This window comes from Hemicordylus capensis, chromosome 4 (assembly GCF_027244095.1).
Source record: "Hemicordylus capensis ecotype Gifberg chromosome 4, rHemCap1.1.pri, whole genome shotgun sequence".
Classification (NCBI taxonomy): Eukaryota; Metazoa; Chordata; class Lepidosauria; order Squamata; family Cordylidae; genus Hemicordylus; species Hemicordylus capensis.
This window is the reverse complement of record NC_069660.1, coordinates 244771003-244791507: the sequence shown is the minus strand read 5'-3', so window position 1 is coordinate 244791507 and position 20505 is coordinate 244771003. Positions and strand designations below refer to the sequence as shown.

The 20505-nt window shown below is 45.0% G+C and overlaps 1 protein-coding gene across 2 annotated transcripts in view; it reads left to right on the top strand.

Annotated features, from left to right (window-relative positions):
• ROCK1 (Rho associated coiled-coil containing protein kinase 1) overlaps positions 1 to 20505 on the top strand; it is a 272534-nt gene that overhangs the window by 18702 nt on the left and 233327 nt on the right. The gene's annotated exons all lie outside the window — the stretch shown is intronic.

Genomic DNA, 20505 nt, shown 5'->3' with positions numbered 1-20505 from the left:
CTGCATTCCATTGCCTGGGCCTTGAATGCCTAGTCTTCTGTTACCATCAGAGAAGTTAATGCAGTAGCAGCAACAAGAGGGACCTTGGCACCTACTTGTCCAGGTCTCCTAATGGTGATTATGATAGGAGGAGGGCAGTTGTAGTGGTCAGTTCAGGTAGAACAAGACAGAATAGGGCAAAGTTCAAGGAATGACATCTCAACTGTCTGCTAGTCTTATAATAAGACTAGTGTTATAATAGATTTCACGAAATTGAGGTGGATTAAAAAACAACTATCCTATGTTGTCTTAGTCATTTAAAAGTTGTTTCAGTTAAAGTGGCTATGGCTTCCTGAATATGCCGGGTCTCAGGTTTGATGTGGAGTCAAGGATGTCTTTTTAAGTAGTTGTGTCAGAAAGAGTTCGTGCATGAAGAGTAAAATCAAGAAGGTTGGGGAAGCTTTGGAAGCCTTAACAGATTTGGCTTAAAACAACTTCTGGCTACATTTAAACCACATAATTATTGCCTAGATGCCATGATGTCTGGAATGCCACCTTCTTGGTACAGAGAGTATTACAGCCATAGGGCAGGTCTCATATTCATTGTTGTGGATGGTATTAGCTGCAGCAAATCCATTAATGTGTGACTGTCATGTGCATATCTGCACACATCTTTTACTACTAGTACAGGTGTTGCCTAAGGCCTAGCTCTCAAAAATAGCAGATATGGTGGCAAATCTGTATCTGGGCTGTACAACTACACATAGAAAACAACCATGGAGAGAAGGCTAGTCTAGAATGACACTTTGCAGAGGAAGGAGCATTCAGTCATGTACAGTAAGCTGTGATCTGCTCTTGTACAGTCCGCAAACAGATTTACCAGTTCATTTGCTGTTTGATTACTAGGCCTTATTCCAGGACTTGACAACTTCCAGGTGTCAGCTCACCATGGTGCCTGGAAATTTGAGCATGGCGCCTGATCCAAACAATGGATAGATACGGCCATAAGTAAGTGTGTCACGTGTGTGAGTACGTCAGATGTGTGCGTGATGCACGCCATGTGCACACGCTCAGTAGTACATTCTAAAGCCTTTTGCTGAGAAATGGGGGAAAGGGCGGCAGGGAGGTACGCTGCTGCCCCAAATGCTTTTCAAAAATGGAGCACCGGTGGGGGAAAAGTGGCGGGAGGGGAAGTGCACTCTCCCCCCGCCCTTAAAGAGCCCCACAGCCCGGCTGTGAACCGGAATGCTGTGTTTCCATGCACACCACTATTGAGAAATAGTGGCCTCCCAGTTCCAGGTGTGCTTGGAAGAAACTGATTATCTAGACCCATTTCAAACTGGCTTTCAGGCAGGCGATGAGGTGGAGACTGCCTTCGTTGACCTGATGGATGATCTCCAATTGGGAATTGACAGAGGGAGCATGACTCTGTTGGTCCTTTTGGATCTCTTGGCAGCTCTCGATACTGTTGACCGTAGTATCCTTCTGGAACGTCTGAGGGGAATGGGGGTGGGAAGCAATGCTTTGCTGTGGTTCCGCTCCTACTCACGGGCAGATTCCAGATGGTGTCCCTTGGAGACTATTCTTCAGAACCTGAACTTTCCAATGGTACCCCTCAGGACTCCATATTGTGTCCGATGTTGTTTCATATCTACAAGAAACTGCTGGGAGAGATCATCAGGAGATTTTTGGCAAGGTATCATCAATATGCTGATGACATCCACATCTATTTCTCCATGTCTGCCTCATTGAGAGAAGTAATAACCTCCCTAAATGCCTGCCTTGAGGTTGTAATGGGCTGGTTGAGGGATAACAAACAGGCTGAATCCAGATAAGATAGAGGTACTTATTGTGCTGGGTTGAAACCCAGGGGATGCTTTTGATCTGCTGGTTCTGGATGGGATCACGCTCCCCCAGAAGGAACAGGCACACAATCTGAGGGGTACTCCTGGATCCGAACCTCTCCCTGGTGACCCAGGTTGAGGCACTGGCCAGAAGTGCTTTTTGTCAGCTTCAGCTGATATGCCAGCTTGTCCATTTCTCGAGATGGATGGTGGTACATATGCTTGTACCTCTAGGCTGGATTACTGCAATGTGTTCTATGTGGGGCTGCCTTTGTACGTAGTCTGGAAACTACAGTTGGTTCCCAGGTCATCTAGGAGAGACCATATTACTCTTGTGTTGAAGGAACTACATTGGCTGCCAATAGTTTCCGGGCAAAATACAAGGTGCTGGTTATTACCCGTAAAACACTAAACAGGTTAGGCCTTGGATATTTAAGAGAACATCTTCTTCACCATGAGCCTGACCGCCCATTAAGATAATCTGGAGAGTTTTGTCTGCAGTTGCTGCCAACTCGTTTGGCAGCCACTCGGGAACAGGCCTTCTCTGTGGCTGCCCCTGGAGTTTGGAATGTGCTCCCTGTTGAAAAAAGAGCCTCCCCATCTCTGGCAACTTTTAAAAAGGCATTGTAGACATATTTTTTCACCCAGGCTTTTAGTTAGATTTATGGTTTTAAATTTTTAATATTGGTTTTAAATGATTTCAACATTAAAATCATTTAATTGTTTAATTGCTTTAGTTTTGAAGGTTTAATTTTGAAGACACATTTAGCACTGAAGTCACATTTAGTTCACCCAGGCTTTTAATGTGATTTATAGTTTTAATATTTTTATATTGGATTTTAAATATTTTCAGTGTTTTAAATGATCTTAATTGTAACCTGCCCAAAGATGCAAGTTTTGTACGGTATAGAAATGTTTTAAATAAAAAATAAAATAAAAAAGTCACTTGGTGTTTGAACTGAAAATGTTTCTTGCACCATTTAAATTATTCAGAAAATTCCTGAAGCTTAATTTTAAAACATCAAACCTGCCATTCTTGTGACTGTCTTTTGATTTGAGTAGAGATTGTCTTAGAAGTTTTAATATAGTTCAGCATAATATGAATAGTACATTGTAAGCTAACCTCTCTTTGCACTTGATTACAAGTGAGCTGTTCTGCTTTTCCTGAAATGATATTCTATTTAAATTATAACTCATCAAACTACGATTTTAAAAGAAACTCCTATGCTTATTCATGAGCACATATAGCTTGTCTTCTAAAATGATATTTGGAGATGTACCTCTAGCCTGAAAGCTTCCATTAGAGTTATTTATCAGTATACATTTTTATTTCGTACAGACTGTTGCCCTCTGTGAAAACCAGCAATAAGTTTTTCAAATATTTAGAACAGCCCAGTCTTTCTTGGGCTGAGAGCCAAGAATCCAGAATGTACAATACCAAAAAACTACACATTTAGGCAAATTCAATATTTTGTATATATGAACCACAGTAACAATGGCATTATCTTCTTAGCACAAACAAGATTTGGATTCAGTGAGATTTTATTCTTTATAACATTAATTCAGTATTTAATAAATTAACACATATATTAATTCACACTGCATTCGTGGTAGGTGTCAAAAAATGGTAGCTGGATTAGTACTAGATACATGCTTATTTTGGGTGACTTGGGCCATCGTGATACTTGTCAGATCATAGCTGTGTCTTCCCCCTGAGCTGGAGCTCATCACTGATGGGATCAGGTACTGCTCATTCTCGAGACAGGCCAGAAATTAAACTTGCTAGGTCCTGTCAGAGGGTGCCAATCTCCAGCTCCGGTCCTGTCTGCTTGAGGCATGCAGCACTGAAAGTTTGCTCTCTCTATAGGCCTTGCTATTGCTAGCTTTTTTCATTGAATCTCTTTTCTTCTTTTGTCTCTCTTTCCCCCTCTTAGATTGTTCAAGGGTGGGAAAGGAGCTGACTTAGATTTCTGTTTCTTTTTTCTACTAAATTTAATCCAAAACCTGTTTTCTTTCTGATCAGACCAATAGGCTTTTGCTTTCATTTTTAGTTGGTTTGTGCTTATTTTTTTGGACAAAAAGGAGATATGGGATGCGATCACTTGCTCCCCAATGGAGTGCGCCCACGCAGAGCAGCTTTTGGCTGGCTCACAACCTCTGCAGCCTTCAGAGCAAGGCGCCAATGTGCCACGGGTGTCCCAAGCGGCAATTTTGGATTTGCAAACTGCAGCCTTCCCTGCTCCAGCGGTGGCTACTTTGCTGGAGGCTAGGCATTTGCCACACAAAGCCCCAAAGAAAACCAAGCACCTCAAAGAGAGTGGCAAGCTAAAACCAAAATGGTGTAAAAAAGCCTCAGCCTCGCATAGGCTGAGTGAACGCCTCCTGATTCAGGCAGTCTGCAAGAAGACCAAGCAGCAGCGAGAAACTACTGCCATGAAAGCAAAAAGGGGAGATAAAAGCAATGTGCTTCCCATGGGGCAGCCAAAGGCACTGGTCCAATTGTCACCCTCAATTGATAGCACAGCAGGGGAACCAGCGGGCCCGCACAGCCCCGCCGCCCCACACCAAGGCTCACCATTCTTTGCTGCCTCCGAGGGATGTCGCCTGCCCACTGCTCCCGGTGGATGCACACGAGCCTCCAGACTGCTCACCAGCAGGTAATGCCTTTCCCTCTCCCATGTGGCCGGCACCCCTTTCCCCCCTGATCTTACTGGGTGGCTGAAGGAGGGTTTTGTTTTTGGTTTTTTTGCAAGAGAATGTCTCGTGCTTTTAGCACAGCCCCGTTTGCTGAATACAATGCCAGCTGCTCCTCCTGTTGCACCCCTGCGTCCCCACAGGCAGCTGTCTTCCTCCTCACCCGATTCCGGCACCAGACGGGAGGCCATTCCCTTGCACGAGCGGGGCAGATTCATCCCAAGGAGCCAGCAATCTGGGCACAAATGACACTCTTCCTCTTCGCCGTCTCAGCCTGTTGCTGTGTCTCCCAAGTGTCCGCACCCAAGGACTCCTGCCCTTCCTTCCTTCCCTCCTTGCCCTCTTATCCCCTCCCTCCCATCCCTGCACAGCCTGCCCCCCCTTTTCCTATGCAGCCTGCCTTACCGGTGCTACCTCTTCCTACCATGGTCCCTCTCAGACCAGATTCTGATTCCAGCCAAGCTAACTAGGAGTCTCCAATTTCTCCTAACCCGTTTATTCCTGATGATCCTGAGAGGGAAGAGGGAGAGCTCTCTGAGGAGGACTCTGCTCTTGTAGCTCCTATTTCAGCACTTTAATGCTGAAAGGAGCACTTTCTCCTCTAATGATTTTGAGGTATTACTTTCTAAGGCTAAGAGGACAATATAGGATGTGGCTCCTTCTGCTGCCATTCAGGCTTCAGACTTGGATCAGGATGTTTTCCCCTTTCATCCACTCCCCAATCATCTGATCCTTTCCCTGATTTATTTAAGTAGGTCATGTTGGCGGAATGGCAGCAGCCAGCCTCATGGAGGCTCATTGGTAGTTACCCTAGGAAGCATTATGCCTTCTCTCAGGAGGCTGCCTCTCTTCTAGCCATCTTCCATATTGACTCGCCTATCATACAGATGGTCTTGGGAACTCCTATTAATACTGAAGGGCAAGAGCAATTAAAGACTCTAGAGGATAGGAAGGCAGATCTACTATTGAAGAAGGTGCATGAGGCCTTGACCACTGTGGTAAGGGTGGCTTCTGCTAATTCTATTTTTGCTAGGGCCTCTATTCTTTGGGCTAAAAAGTTGGCAGCATTGTTTCCCCCTGAGAACACCAAACTGAGGCAGGGCATTAATAAGATGGCCTGGCCAAGGCGACTGCCTTTATGGCAGATTCCAGCCTGGATTGCATCTAGGGCTCTGGCCTTGGGTGTGGCAGTGCACAGATTCCTCTGGCTGAGGAGTTGGCAGATGGACCCCAAATCGAAGGTCACACCCACAGCCTCTCCCCATGCAGGATCTAATCTCTTTGGCCCGGCCTTGGACTCTGTCCTAATTGAGACAAGAAAAAAGCAATGCCATATACACGAAGGGAGTCTAGGAGGTCCTTCCCCACACAAGAGACAATGACTCCTATCCTATAGGGGGCAGGCTCGCACACTTTGCCCTGACCTGGATGTCCTCCACACAGGACCAGTGGGTGTTGGACACTGCTTCCTACTATTATTCCATAGATTTTATGGTCCCCCCCGACAGTTACATGTTTACCCCGTGCTCCAAGAGGGCGGACAAGCATGAGCAAATGAACCAGGCAATTTGTCATCTTCTGGAGATCCATGCCATCGAACCTGTACCCTCGACACAAATACGCTCAGGCGTTTATTTGCTCTTGTTTCTGGTCCCCAGAAAGGACGGCTGTTGGAGAGTAGTGTTAGACCTCAAGCGGCTGGACAGGTTCTTCAGGAAGAAAATGTTCAATATGGAGTCCCTTTGTTCCATCAAGGAAGCGGTTCTCCCAAACAACTTCCTGGCATCTATAGATCTCTCGGAGGTATACCTCCATATTCCCATCCTTCCAGATCACAGGTGTTTTCTCCGCTTCACTTACAGCAATCAACATTTTCAGTACAGGGCTCTCCCCTTTGGGATCTCCCCGGCGCCAAGAGTGTTCACAAAGGTAATGGTGACCGTCATGGCGCATCTCCGCCTACAGGGTGTGTGCATATACCTGTTTCTGGACAACCTTCTGGTCCAGGCCCCATTTTTCCATCTTGCCCACTCACATCCTTCAGCCCCTCCGGTGCCAGAGCAACCACGGCTTCATTGTCAATGCCGAAAAGAGCCATCTTCGCCCAACACAGTTTCTGCTACATCTAGGAGCAGTTTTCGACACAGTTCCAGCACTGGTCTCCCTGCCACCGGAAAGGAAGCCAAGCTGGCCACTCTCATCCAACCACACTGTTGGACTCCCTCCACAGACCTGATGCTTTGCAGTGGTTACTCTTTATGCATTTTTATGGTAGCAGAATCAAGGTGAATTATATGTGGTTTACATAGTGCTTACTCCTCCTGGTTCAACTATTAAAAACCTGCTGATTGGACAAAGGCTTAAGTGCCCTCTTTAGGACCCATTATACACATTTAGTATAATTTACTTATTCTATTTACAATTCAAGGAAGAGTGGGTTTTCTGGGAAATTGTTTAAATTAGAAAGCTTTCCTATGCAAATTCACCCTCTATTTGCATAAAATTGCATTAATTATTCCCTTAAATACTATACAAATTGCTCTGATGCCCTAATTAGGCTGTGAACTGATTTGGCATGTTGTCTGACCTAATGATATAGTAAAAAACCAAACCACACCTCCACCATATTAATTTCCCACTCTGTATCTCAAAGGTTTTTCAAGTAGCAAAGAAGCTGAACTGAAATATTTGATGGGGGGAATCAATAAAGATAATTCATGTGCTTTTAAGCTTTATGTGGAAATAACTAGTGTTGTTGTTGTTGTTTTTTTAAATTGAATACTCAAATCAGTAAAACTCACATACTTCCTAGGTATAATTACCTGAAAAAATATTGATTACAACTTTGAAATTGCTGAACTTTCTTAATATTGCGTCGGCATCAATTCATCCTCTCTAATAAAACGCTTGGTGTCCGTCCGTGGACGGACACCAAGCATGTGTCCGTGCCTCCCTGCCTTGTTCTGCGCCTGCGCGAAGTGCAGGCCCAGAACAGGGCAAGGGAGACACGCTCGCCGGCACCGGCAGCCATCTTGGGCGGCCAGAAGCGGCTGCCCCGAAGAAGCCGGAGAGGCGGCGGCGGGGGAAAGTGACCGAGGCGGCGGCGGAGCCGCCACCTCGGCCAAAATAGATGGAGGCCGGGGGCGGAGCGGAGGCCATGTAACTTAAAAAAACAAATTGCTCCCGCGGCCGACGCCGCCGACCGCCCACCCTCCCTCCCAGCTGCCGAGTCCCCCTTACCCTGGCCGACTGCTGTCGGCCGAAGACTGCCCTCAATTTAAGAGGCAGAGAGGAGCTCGCAAGCAGAGCTCCTCTCTGTGCAAAGCCTCTTGCCGAACTGCCGCTTTGGGCGCAAGGGACGCAAGCGCCCAAAGCGGCAGTTCGGCAAGAGGCTTTGCACAGAGAGGAGCTCTGCTTGCGAGCTCCTCTCTGCCTCTTAAATTGAGGGCAACCTTCGGCCGACAGCAGTCGGCCAGGGTAAGGGGGACTCGGCAGCTGGGAGGGAGGGTGGGCGGTCGGCGGCGGCGGCCGCGGGAGCAATTTTTTTTTAAAGGTACATGGCCTCCGCTCCGCCCCCGGTCCCGGCCTCGGTCTCCCCGGCCTGGCGGGGGCAAGTGCCTGGGCCGATTTGGCCCTTAAAGGTAGGAGGGGGGCGTACGGCGGAGGGAGGGGGAATGGCGGCGGGGGGCCAGGAGCGCCATTACTAGCGCCCGTTATTCAACGGGCCAAAATTCACTTGTTAATGAATTTTATGAAACAGTGCTAGACATCCAGAATAGCATTGCGTATGTGCAAGCAGTGTGAGTTCTAGACTACTACTGCACTGTTGCTTGAGTGAGGGAAGGGGCTACTTTCTGCAGTCCTTTCTTCCCTGTCCCTCTCTAGCCCACTGTGCATCACCAAAATATGTTCCTGACTGTGCAGTGCTATTCTGGATGTTGGCCAATTAAACTTTAGAAATGAGAATTTTTCCATCGGAACACTAAATTTGGGAGAACTTTCCACCCCACATCTCTCTTACTATCCATATTTAATATCACCTGATATAAAAATCTCCAGGCGGTGTACAAGTTAAAACACAATATAAACATAATACAAAACAGTTAAAATTCATAACACAGATAAAAATCTCAGTGAATAAAAACACATTGAAATTTCAATTAAAAGCCTGGGAAAACAAGTATGTTTTCAGGGTCCACTTAAAAGCAAACAGAGGAGATGCTCTTATTTCAGCAGGGAGTGCAGTACAAAGCTCCGGTGCAGCCACAGAGAAGGCCTGGTCCTGAGTTGCCATCAAATGAGTAAGCGGCAACGGTAACCGGACCTCTACCAATGATGTTAATAGGCAACAGGGTTTGTGACAAAGAAGGTGCTCTCAAGTACCTTGGACCCAAGCCATTGAGGTCTTTATAGGTAATAACCAGCACTTTGTATTCCTTTTGGAAACATATCGGCAGCCAGTGCAGTTCTTTCAAAACTGGTGTTATATGGTCCCCTCGGGTAAACCCAGAGATCCATCTGACTGCTGCATTCTGTCACACTCCCTCTGTCAATAGCCAATTGGAGATCATCCATCAGGCAAACCAAGGCAGTCTCAACCCCATAGCCCACCCGAAAGCCAGTTTGGAATGAGTCTAGATAACCTGTGTCATCCAAAACTGCCTGGAGCGGAGAAGAGACCACTTGCTCAGTCACTTTGCCCAACCAAGGAAGATTAGAAACAGGTCAGTAATTAGCCAACTCTGAGGGTTACAATGCAGGTTTCTTCAGATAAGGGCTAATAATAGTCTCCTTAAGACAAGGAGGCATCCTGCCCTCCCTCAGAGAAGCATTTATGATATTTACCAGACCATCTCTAATAATGTAACTGCCAGCTGAAATAAGCCAAGTTAATACGTGTTTTAAGTTTATTAAAACATTTTTGTTAACGAATGCTACATTTTTGTTAGACGTTTTAGACTTCTTTGCTGATAAAGTGGCCAAGGCATGTGTTAAAAATGCATGAATGATTGATCTTCAGACATTTCACTAAAAAATCACACCAAATTCAGTCAGTTTACACCATTTTTAATTTTTCACCTCTGTCCCTGTTTTCATGGAATTTAGGTGTTGAGAGCTAATAAGACAAGTCATAGGCTCTGCCCTTTTATCTTGGAATAAACAAGACATATTTCCTATGCCCAACATATATGCTGAAGGTACAGCTTTATTGTGGGACACTGTGGTGTACCACCCCCCACTCCTGGCAAGAGGAGGTCCAGCTGGATTACTCAGGATTACTCAGATTGCAAAGGGGGCATATTCATATGAGAAAATTTGAGGCTCTAGCTTTTATCCTAAAGACTTCAGTAGCAACCCTTTACTTGGCTGGAGCTTTATCTTGAGTCTCCACCTGAGTTTAGGTTCAACCTCAGAGGGATGGAGAACTGCCACTAACTCTTAAGTAATGTGTCACTAGCAGTAGCATATCTTGCAGATGCCAATATAAGTTCTGGTAAACTTACTGCTCAAACTATGGCCAGAAAGATCACAGCTTGGGGTTATTTCTGGCTCAGACTTTGGTTCATATGTTAGGCCTGTTTTTGAAGCACTGAACAAGCTCTTCATAGACCCTTACTAACTGGGCAAAGAGGCACCTTCCATGTGGTGGTTCTCTTATATTTAGCAGGGGAGAAAAACTGTTTGTATTCATCCCCAGCACAGTGTTCTCCAGTGGCTGTTTCTGAGGTTTCTCTTGTGTGGTGTTTTTTTTTTTTAGTGTGAGCCCTTTGGGAACAGGGAACCATCTTCTTTTTCCTATGTAAATGAAAGTTTACACAGTTATGCATGAGGTTTTTCCTTCTATAACTACAGAATAAAAGTTGGTATTAATACAACAGTTTTATTTAATTATTAACAAAACTAGAGTTTCTAACGTTCATGGTTTCATGTTTTCATCTATCAGGATCCTACCATGAGTATAATTATATTTATATCCTTTCACACATGCAGGAAAATTGGTGCTTGTGTTAGCCACAGTACCCTGTTGTCTTGTTACCTCCTTGTCCCAATGGCAGATAAATGTGTATTCAGAAGGGGAACACCAATGACAGACCTAAACAGGATGTTTTTGACTATGGATGCAAATCCAGAAGGTTGAGAACCACTCTAGCAGTCAGAAGAGGTTATTTAACAAAAACACCTTTTGACCTTGTGGCCTAATACTTCAGAACTCTGTATATTTATTTATTTATTTTATTTAATACTGCCCAAAATTTATGTCTCTGGGTAGTTTACAATACAATAAATGACAATAGAAAAAGTTAAAACCAGTGTGTGTTCTAATTTTTTCATCTGTGTGTGGAATGAGTGTTGTTCTGGGGAGTAGCATAAAGGCAGTGTGTGCACACATGCATTCAGAGTGAGGCCTTCCTGATTCCACCTGAGCAGGATCTAAAATTAACTGAGCGAAAAATGTGTGAGTGCACACACGCACGCCTTAGAAGGAACACTGGTTAAAACATATATGTGTGTTCCCTCTATAAAAACAGAAGTATCAAATTCTTCAGCAGGAACACAATGCCAAGGCCAGTGGCAGCAGGATGTTTCAAGAGCAGCCAAGAGAATTGCTTCACATCATCTTTTTTGGGGATCAGTCTTAGGAAGTGTTGTGTACTGATCTGGATCGTGATCCGTTGACACGCAAGTATGGGGTTCTGCGTCTGTGCAGACCATTCGGGCAGAATTTGTTAGCTCCTTTTGGTGCTGATAACCGCTGCCTGCGCGTGCTCCACGCCCATATTTTGGCACCCTTGCCCTTCAGTTCCTTTCTGACCGCTAAAGCGCTCACACCTTTGATTGCTATGGCTCCTCAAAGTTTTCTTCCATGTTTGTTCTGCAAAACAAAGATAATGTTACTCTCTTAGTTTGACCCTGGACTGTTCCTGATTATCAAAAAACGTAATGTAAATTTATTCATTTTGTTGTGTTTGACTCGGACAGAACACAGACTATCTCTTGCCTATCATATGACAGTCCCCCCCCCCAATAAATCTTAGTTATATTATTGTGTATTGACTTGGACTGGATAAGGATATTCTCTTTAGTGTTTCTTCCCCATGAACTCAAAACTGCCACAGGAAAAACTACCTTCAAAAGGTGCAAATGGTGTAGGGGGAAGTTGCTGTCCACATGTGACCATGAGCTTTGTCTCCTTTGCTTAGGAGAAAAACATAACTCCTCTTTGTGTAAGGTTTGTGGCTCTTTTTCCTGCTAAATGTTGAAGAAGCGGGCAGTGCAGTTGCGAGTGGCACTTTTGGAAGAAGCGCTTAGCCCAGAGTAACCTATGCCTCGATCCCCTTCTACATTGAGTTCACTCCTGTGGTTGATGCAGAGGACTGCTACCATAATGCAGTCTAAATTCTCTGCATTGGAGACTTTGGCATCCAGGGCTGCCGCGTCATTTAAGAAACCGCATGCCCCAATGAAGGATGCAGACTCTCATTGTCACCGAGAAAAAGTAAAACCTCTGATGAGAAATAGGCTGTGCCGCCACCTAAAAACACAAGGATAAGAGTGACAATCTGCGAAAACCTTATCCTTCGGGGTCAAGCGAGTCTACTCTGTCCCCATCGGGGCTCCAGCAGGCAAGAGACTCACCAACTGTGACACCACAGCCTTCAAAGCCTAGAACACATCCTACGGTTTCGGTACTGCTCTCTACACCAACACCATCAAGTTTGATTGGGGTTTCGCCTTCAGAGGCATTGGCATCCTCATGTTAGCGTCACGTGGTTTCCTTATCTCTGATACCAATGCTGCAACAGTCTCCTTCGATGCCTAGATGCCCAACATCACATCAGTGATCAACGCTGAGACACTCTCCAGTAGTCTTTGACACAGATGTCGATGCTGAGCGAATGGCGGTGGCATTGGATCCAGATACTGCACAACATTTGCTGGAGTCAAACAAGAGCACCCCATCTGCTGTTACATTTAAGGGATTCATCAGCCAAGGTCTAGATGATGATGAGGCCTATGCTAATCTGATTGAAGCCCCATTTAGTGTGCCTAAACCAACATCAATGTCACCTGCATGCCCTCTGTTATATACACCTACTGCTCTAGGACTTAATCCAAAAGGAGTATGGGGGGATGCTTCTACTGCTACATCTCCTGGTTTGCCAGCAGATTACCATGAACACAGAATATGGAGAGTGTGCCAAAGAGCTTCATCCCATCTGGTGCAAACAGCCACTCAGGTGACTCCACCAAGGTTGCTGGACCAAGATATGGCAGTACAGGCCCAGATGGGTACAGTTGTCCCATAATCCCCAGGCACAGTGGCCAATAGCCAGGGATTATGGGAGTTGTAGGCCAACATCTGCAAGAGGGCTGAAGTTGAGCAGCCCTGTGGCTCTGCAACATTCTCCACAGCCCCAGGCAACAACTTCATCTCATTCAGATACTTGAACCGAGGCACCTGTTTCATCAGATGATGATTCTGATTCTGATGCAGATTCATCTGGAAGTGCTTCAGATTCTGATGGTCACCATTCTGATCCAAATACGGATGTGTCAACTGCTTCATCGATTTCTCCCACAAGAGATGCACTCTTATCACCAACCGATAGTGGAAATGGCTACTTTTTTGGTTCTAGAATTAAAAAAGAAAATAAGTGATTTAGATGATCCAGTCTATAATTTCATGCAAACTTGATCAACATTACAGCCAGTTTATTTGCCAATGATGCCAGTGATTACTAAAGTGGCAAAGTCCATCTGGGAGATCCTCTAGGCATCCACACCTCCTTCAAAGTGATTGGAGACCCTATATAAGATACAGGAGGAAGACAACCAGTATCTCCTATAACATCCCATTCCTAACGCACTGGTTATTGATTGCATGTCCACCTCCAAGACTGGCTGAAGACATACAACACCAGCTGACAAAGGAGGATGCAAATTAGATGTACTGGGCTGAAAGACATATGCCACAGCTTGCCTCTCACTAAAAATTGCAAATTATATGGTATGTCTATCTAAGTATACCCATTCTTTGCTGACATCATGGGAGCAGTAGCCCCGAGCTCATCAGCCTGAGAAAGGTTGCTCTCCCCAGTTGCTGCAGTCAGAAAGCATTTATTTGCTTTGCATCCTTTTCTGAGATAGGAGGGTCTTCTCAGGAACTGATTTTCAGAGTAGGTTGCTTCTTTGGGTGACAGTGAAAGTGGCTACTATCCTTGACCTCAGTTTTGTGGACTTGGTCTAGGGATAAACATTTTGAGAAAACGAAACTTTGTCGGGTGAGTGATGTTTGATATAATGATTGAGAGAGATTGCTTTTTGAAGAAAGTATTGGTAGAAGGCTGCTGGGAAAGGGCAGGTTTGCTTCTCTGGCTGGGGGTTGGAGCCCTGATTATCAGGTTTGGTGAGACTTGCTGATGAGAGCTTCCGGTTTAAGCTTTTCAATACCTGCTGCTCTCTTTTTGTGTTTATTGCTGTGTCTGATATTGGCTGCCTGAGGAAGGAAGATGTGTTTGGAAGGGGCTGAGAAGCATGGAGAGTCAATTCAGAATGGTGGGTAAGTGTAGAGCAGGATATGGGACTAGATGGGTTGTACTGTGGGGAGGGTTGGTAGACATTCTCTTCCTTCCATGGGCACCCTAACTGTCCTGGCAGCAATTCCTTTTGTCTAAATGTAATGCTGCACGTCAGGTCAGTTAAAGGTAAGAGTAATGCCACCCAGGATAATTCTGAATTAGCATGTATGCTGGGGTAGCACGCATCACAGAAACATGGTTGGATGAGGTGAGAGAAGTCAACTTATTTTATTTATTTATTTATTTAAAATTTTATACCGCCCTTCCAAAAGGCTCAGGGCCTTGTTCCATCTTGTCCTTTTGAGATTCTTTTGGTGTACCATCTACCCTGCTGAGTAAGAAAAAACTACTATATGCTGTGTTTGGACTTAAAGTTTATTGATATCAACAGTTCCTACCAGTATTCTTGCACACTCACTACTGCTTGTATGATGTATCGCTTGAAATTACTGTGAAGTGCAAAAGCAAGTATTCTTCTGTAATGTAAGCAGGACAGTCGTATTTATGCAAGCTGCCTCCTCTGAAGTCAAGCCATTGATCCATACAGCCTAGTGCTTGCTACTTTGAGCAGCAAAATCTTTCTAGGTAAGTATCTCCCCAGATTCCTTGAGTTCATTTTTAATTTGACATGACAGGGATAATGATACTCTGTTGCCTCGGAAGACAGTTGGTATGTCTCTATGCAAAGAGATTGTGCTTAAGCAAATGTTATGTTGGTTAAGTTTGGGATACTCACTGTAAGTATGGGCCATGTTTCGCTTCACTTAAACCATGTTTTCAAATATAACATTTGACAGTGAATTGGTTTTATTTGCCGAGAAGAACAAAGACCAATTTTAAACACAAAAATTGGTTTCCATCCAAATGCAAACCAAGGTGAACCTTGCTTAGCAAAGGGGGACAATTCATGCTTGCTGCCACAAAACCAGCTTTCCTCTGCTCTGTGGGGGTACAAACTCACTGTTTGCTCCCAACAATGCTCTCCACTCTCCTGGGGAGTGGACTCCTTCAGGTTGCTTCCATCTGTCTCACGCAGGTGATGGACTGACACAGTCAGGAGGAGGAGGGAGCAACCCTCTCCTGCCTAGCTTGCTCACTTCTAATCTCCAGGTGGCACTTGTCGATCACCTGGCTCAGGTGGCACACTTAAATTCCCAGGCTGCCATGGCAAAATAGCAGCTGGGATTTGTTGAGCCCTGTATTAGCAGATGAGGTAGGTGATGACTTGTCTGTCCCTAGCCCCTCAATATCCCCTCAGTTATCAAATCAGAATACAAGTACATGAACTATTGTGTTTGATAACTCACACAAATGTTTTCTTCACAGTTCTTTCCAAAGAAAAGCAGCCTTTCATAAGTTTATTAGAGGGACATACATCCAGTTTTAAGGTATCAGCTATTCAGATTTCATTTTAAACTAGATTTTTAAAAATTGATTTTAAGTGCTGTCACTTGGTGTCGACTCTTAGCGACCACATAGATAGATTCTCTCCAGGATGATCTGTCCTCAACTTGTGTAATACTTATTACAGTGGAAATAAAACACACACACCCAACTACTAAATTTCATTTACATTTTTAAAAAACCATCTCATTTTATTCATTCTGATAGTAATTTATTTTTCCCATAGGAGTAAAAACATTCCCTTATGTGTAAGAAAGCGGAGTTGTAGTTAAACATACCTTCCAGTCAGGGGTGAATTTAGGCCCGGACCTTGAGGCCCAGGTCCAGTCTTCCACTGGGGGCCCCCTCCAAAACGTCCCCCTCAGGGCCTCCACCGCTGCTCTCCTGCCCACCCTTGTTGTGCACCTGAAATGGTGGCGTGGTGGGCCGGGCACCATTTGCCCTTGCCTGGCTGGGACGGGGCTCAAAAAGTGTATGCGCCACCACCTCTCTAAGTGCTGGTGTCGTCTGTGGGGGCTGCCCACCTGCAGGGGCCTCCAGTGGGGAGGTCAGGGAGCCTCTAGTGGTGGCCGTGCCACCATCATGCTTTTTGCAGCGCCATGCTCAACAGAAAAAGAAAAAGTAGCGCTGCTCACGGCACAGTGCTTGGGTTGGCCTCACCACCAGCAGCTGTGGTTGCTGGCACCATGTGCTTCTCCTGTCCTCGGGTGGGGAGCCTCCCAGTGCGCCACCTGCCAGCCATGTGCATGGGCCTCGGCGGCAGTGTGAGCAACCCAACTCAGCAGCATACTTCCTGTCTGCAAACTGTTTCCCAGTCCCTCTGTGTGTGTGTTTAACTCTGTGTTTGGAGGAGGCGGGGTGAGGTCTAAATAGAACGGCAGCTGTACTTGCAGCACACCCCAAGCCCCCTCTTCAGACTGGGGCAATCAGCCACCCCCTCCTCTGCCTATGGCACGCACGGCTCTACTTAAGTCATGTGATGTGAGAGCAGTCTCAGTGCCTGCTGTTAGCAGCCAGCAGCACACGAGGAGGGAAGAAGCAGCAGGAATGGAGACTGTGTGATATGACGAGGGACAGAGGAGAAACACAGAGGGAGCTAGCCAGCCTCATTGTTCTCTTCTGCCTTTTAATTAAAGGTACAAAACTCAGCACAGCAGCCTGCCCTGTGCCCCAGTCCTTTTCAGTAAGCAGAAGCCAGCAGGGGAAAGAGGAGATCAGTGTGTGTGTTCTAATATTTCTCCCATCTGTGTGTAGAATGAGTTTTGCTTTTGTTCAGTGGGTGGCAGTATCATGGCAGTGTGTGTTCACGTGCATTCAGAGTGGGACCTTCCCACCTTTCAGATATGGTGGTGGGGTGGGGGACAGAGGGAAGCAGTTTGTGTGTTCTGATTTTCCCCCATCTGTGTATGGAATGAGTTTTGTTCTGGGTGGCAGTATCAAGCTGGTGCATGCACCCATGCATTCAGAGTGGGACCTTCCTGATTCAACCTGAGCGGGGATCTAAATGACTGAGCAGATACCAAAAAACGTGTCAGTGCGCACACATGCGCTTGCCTTAGAGGGAACACTGCCCACCTCCAGACTTTGCCCCTCAGTTTTATTCACCCTAGCCACCTAAAAACATTAGTAAAGCCCCCTTGTAATTCATGCAGTGTGTAAGCAAGAAGGGGCTCAGTCAGGCAGCACCAGTACACTCTATTCAGACCACAGTAGCAGTGGCTGGGCACTGGGCAGCAGCAGCCAGTGAGAGCGAAGAGCCAGCAACTCAGTGAACTACTAAAATGAGTCTATTATCTATGTATATATAAAATTCACTTATGGATGACCGTGTTGAGGACTACGTGCAGAGGCGTCCGGAGCTGTGCAGATGCCCGAAGCCATTGCCTTGGGAAGGGAGTGGCAGCGAGCGAGGGAGGCAGGCAGAATTGGCAGACTCAGGAGATGGAGGAAGAAAGGAGGAACCATTGCCTGTGGAGGGAGCAGCAGTTCAGAAAGGTGTATCTCTTGGTATGCATTGGCTGTATTTCTGAGGTTCTGCACCCAGTTCTATAAAAGAAGTGCAGGAAGTCCTTGACTTAAGACATTTGGAGTTAAGATGAATGGCACAAGACACTTGTAAATTGCCACTTTGCTTCAACTTTACATCTGTGTTTTACTTTACAGTGCTCACTGTGGGAGGGGATGATCTGGGCAGCTGCTGATGCATGGGCTAGAGGAAGTGACAGTGGTTGCTCAGGATCATATTGTCATCGAGACTGGCAGTTCTGCTGGCAGCTGCTGTTGCATTTGAGACTGCAGAGGGATTGACTGACTTGCCTATCCAAGATCCCCCTGCCGCTCCGCTTTCCCCTCTCCTCCTCCACGCTCAGCTGTTGTGCTGTGACAGGGAGACAGCACAGCCCATTCCCAGTTCACATGCTGCTTTCTGCCCTCCATCCATCCACTCTTGCCTAATTGTTTTTCAGGAGTGGAAGTAGATGGCCTCGCTTCTTTCCATGGTAAAGTGAAAGAGAGCCAGGAAGGGATTGAGAATGGAGCGGGTGACAAGAGTAAACAATTTCTGATTTTCTACCATCAACTTCTCTGCTACATTTTTGTGTACCAGCTTTGACAGCAGCAGAAAAAAATAGGCTGGCTATCCTTGGTTCAGGAACCAAACCCAGTGTATAAGTGTGAATACATGAGTATCACTCAAGGACCATCAGTTACAGGTTAGCAACCTGTTTTTCCTCTGGGGAAAATAGGTTCTGAGTTAAGAAGTTTTGACTGAAGTTTTCAGGAACAAGTTGTGTCTTAAGTCTGAGGACTACCTGTAGCTTGTTTTGTTTTCAGTGGAGGTCAAAGTTGAGGAGGAACAAAAAGTGTTCCTGTCTCAGGACTAGTAGTGACCATAGTGTAAGTGGCAGGTTTCTTCTCTCCTCATCCTTCCCCATCTTCCTGACTGACACCTGTTGCTTTCTATAAAACAATTCTTTCTTCAAAGTAAAAAGTAATCTTCTTGTAAACTTGCTTCATAACGGTGATGCAAGAGCATAGCAAAAAGGAGGGAACCCAGGAATTGTATTTTTTGCATAATACAAGGTGATAGGAGTAGCTAAACTCTCAGGAAAATTTATGCTGCATCCCTGACTTGTTTGTTATGGCCCAGAAAGAAGCTGAAGCTAACAAAGTATGGGTTCTTAGATTAGCTTTGTCCATCTATACAAAATTTCTTGATATCTTATTTTTTCTTATTGAGTATATTTTTTCGAGTCTGTAGTCAAAAGGGTCAGGGACCATTTTTGATCTAGCAGCAAGAAAGGTGAGAGCCAGAAAGCTGAATTTTAAATAATGTTGTATGCATTGTACTTTCTTCCCTTAAAATTTATTTATTTCATCCCAGAATGACTCAGGGCAGTTAACATACAACAAACTTAAAAGAACATTAATTTTTTTTAACATAAAATCAAACAGTTAAGATTAACACAAAACTCATTTTAAAAACCTTTTAAAAACCAATTAAACTAGCTGGCTCTGCACAGAACATTTGCATGCTAGGACTTCATTGCTCTCCTTAAAGTCTCGCCACAGCCCCTGCTCCTCCTTGGTAGCAGCTGCCCCTCCATCCATCTTCAGCCGCCTCCTCCATGCCTGCGTGCTCTCTCTCTCTCTCTCTCTCTCTCTCTCTCTCTCTATCTCTGTTGTCAGAACTCTTATGAGACATACCACGGGATTTGTTACATACGTCCTAAGGCTTTTAAATATAAAGAAGATTTTATGAAAAGCTAGACTGAAAAGATAGGTCTTTAGGACTCTCTTGAAGACCTCCAAAGACAATAAGCCTCTTATAGCTACAAGGAGTGTGTTCCACAACTTAGGGGCGACAACTGAGAGAGCTCAATCCCAGGTTGACACCAGATGAACTGGTGGCACCTGAAGACGGACAATTCTATTCTATTGTTTGTGCTCGATTAACTATTATGGTACGTGGCTTTATATATTATGATCTGGGATTGCAGTGGTCTATGCTAGGCAATAAGCAATCGATATCTGCTATATCAAGGCAGTGTTCACGGACATGAATTCAGAGTGGGGCCTTCCTGATTCCACATGTTCTAGGCCATTGCACTACTTACATACGTAAATTCTGATGGCTTCTATAGAGTTATGAAGTTGCTGCAAGCAATAAGAGCAACACGACTCAAACCCTGCAAAATGAAAATGTAAACAAACAGGCTGAGTTGAGATTATTTTGTAGCATCAACAATTAAGCCTACTATTAACTTTTTTTGCAAAAGACATCACACCAAAACATAACATCCAATAAAGTACCAATTTACTCATTTTGCATTTATTTGACATACACACAAAATACTGTAGTCCTGAGCATGCCTATGCAATGGTTTTCCCCGTGACACTCTATGGATGTGAAAGCTGAACCTTGAAAAAGCAAGATAAAAAAAGTATTGACACTTTTGAACTTTGGTGCTGGAGAAGACTTTTGAGGATACCATGGACAGCCAGGAAGACAAACCAATGGATCATAGAACAAATCAATCCAGAATTTTCATTAGAGGCACAAATGACCATACTCAAAACTATTATATATTGGCCACATTATGCGAAGACCCAGTTCCCTTGAGAAGTCTATAATGTTGGGGAAAATTGAAGGAAAGAGAAGACGATGACCAGCAGCAAGGTGAATGGACTCTATTACAACCGCAATGAATGCACGACTGAGAGACCTTAAAGGCCAAGCTGAAGACAGATCATACTGGAAAGAATCTATCTATGTGATCGCTAAGAGTCAACTATGACTTGATGGCACTTAATCAATCAATCAGTCAAGCATGCCTACTTGGAAGAGAGTCCTACTAAAGTCAGTGAGACTTGTAAATAAAAAGACTAGTGATCAGGCTGAAAACATGCTCGTTCAGTGCTACATAAAGTACAGTCCTGACAAGCTAAAACATCATTTTGGGTTTTTAAGATCTTCCTTAATATACTAAGTAGGGGAATAAACC